We start from the raw sequence: 2,226 nt of genomic DNA, 5'->3' as shown, positions 1-2,226 counted from the left end.
TACCTATTTTCACTGACAAAAACAAATAGAAACTAAATGAAAACCAAGCTACGATGACTAAAACTAAGACTAAATATACTGACAATTTTGTCGACAAATAAAAACTAGACAAAATTTTTAGGAAGGGACTAGTGGACAAGAGAACCAGTATAAGTCATTTTACACTTGGTTGCATGCTGACAATAGTTGATCTACAAGCTCACAACGCGTCGCAAGGATAGAAAAGGAAAGCCCGGAGTGAACTGTGGACGTGTGTCATGAGGGATCAGGATGGAAAAGGAAAGCCCGGAGTGAACTATGGACTTGTGTCATGAGGGATCAGGATGGAAAAGGAAAGCCCGGAGTGAACTATGGACGTGTGTCATGAGGGATCAGGATGGAAAAGGAAAGCCCGGAGTGAACTATGGACGTGTGTCATGAGGGATCAGGATGGAAAAGGAAAGCCCGGAGTGAACTGTGGACATGTGTCAGGGATCAGGATAGAAAAGGAAAGCCCGGAGTGAACTGTGGACGTGTGTCATGAGGGATCAGGATGGAAGGAAAACCCGGAGTGAACTGTGGACGTGTGTCATGAGGGATCAGGATGGAAGGAAAACCCGGAGTGAACTGTGGACATGTGTCATGAGGGATCAGGATGGAAGGAAAACAGGGGAGTGAACTGTGGACGTGTGTCATGAGGGATCAGGATGGAAAAGGAAAGCTCGAAGTGAACTATGGACGTGTGTCATGAGGGATCAGGATGGAAGGAAAACACGGAGTGAACTATGGACGTGTGTCATGAGGGATCAGGATGGAAAAGGAAAGCCCGGAGTGAACTATGGACGTGTGTCATGAGGGATCAGGATGGAAAAGGAAAGCCCGGAGTGAACTATGGACGTGTGTCATGAGGGATCAGGATGGAAAAGGAAAGCCCGGAGTGAACTATGGACTTGTGTCATGAGGGATCAGGATGGTAGGGAGACATTTACTTCACATCAAGCTCCGCTCCGGACTGCAGAGTGGCACGGTGCGTCACAGTTTTACCATCCAACCATCCATCTCTCTCTATCAGTCCATGTCTCTCTATCTCTCTCTCTCTCTCTCTCATCCATCACTGTCCTCCGAGCCTATCAGCCTCCAGCAGCGCCTCCCTACTGTCAAAAACAACGGGCGAGACAGACAGACAGACAGACAGACAGACAGACAGACAGACAGACAGACAGACAGACAGACAGACAGGCAGACAGGCAGACAGACAGTGGAGACACGGTCTGAAAACGCTCGGAGGAGCCGGTGTTTGAACAGTGCGCTGAGCACACATCATCTGGACCTCATTATACGGATATCTCCTGTTTCTGTAGTTTCTGCAGGTTTTAACCGGGTTAGACCCGGAACGCGTCTGTATGGCACCTTATATCGCTTTTTAAAAACACGTTGACAGTTATTTTAAACTTTTACCTGCTGAAAAAATATAGCAGATCTACACTGAGTGCCGTGCTACATACAGCTTGTACATCTGATATTTTAGAAAAAAATCGGGAGAATGTGTTACAAGTCATTGGATAATATTATATTATTTCAGAGCGACCGTTTTTAAGTTTAAAATCTTTGCTTCTGGGAGGGGGGAGGAGGAGGGGGGGAGGAGGGTCACTGGAACATCTTTTCAGACGGAGGTCGCCTGCCAAATACAAAATTAGAGAGAGGCGTTTCTTGACATTCAAGTTTGAGAACCACTGATTATTTTGTCTTTATTTTAATTTTTTTGTGAAAGCTGCCAGCATTTGAAAAGACATTTATACAGAATCTGCAGGTCTTACTGGGTTAAACTTGTATTATTTCAAACAAAACAGAGGATTCCCTGCATCCCTAAATGGTAAGACGGTGCATTTATCTATAGCGCCTTTATCCAAGTTCATTACATTCACACAGCGATGCCGGTGTGAAAACCATGCAAGGCACCAAACCAGCACATCAGGAGCAATCAGGGGTTCAGTGTCTTGCTCAAGGACACTTCGACACTAACTCTGGTTGGAGCCCACAGGGATCGAACTGGCAACCTTGCGGTTACCATCCGGCCACTCTACCCCCAAAAGCGCGACGCGTTGTGAACCAAGTGTAAAAATGACTTATACTGGATCTCTTGTCGCACTATAGTCCCTTCCTAACATTATAGTCTAGTTTGTATTTGTTGACGAAATTGTCCGTATATCTCCCTCTCCCTCTCTCCCTCTCTCCCTCTCCGTCTCT

The sequence above is a fragment of the Protomyctophum bolini genome (genome assembly GCF_963924005.1).
Source record: "Protomyctophum bolini genome assembly, chromosome: 15".
NCBI lineage: Eukaryota > Metazoa > Chordata > Actinopteri > Myctophiformes > Myctophidae > Protomyctophum > Protomyctophum bolini.
This window is presented reverse-complemented; position numbering follows the sequence as displayed.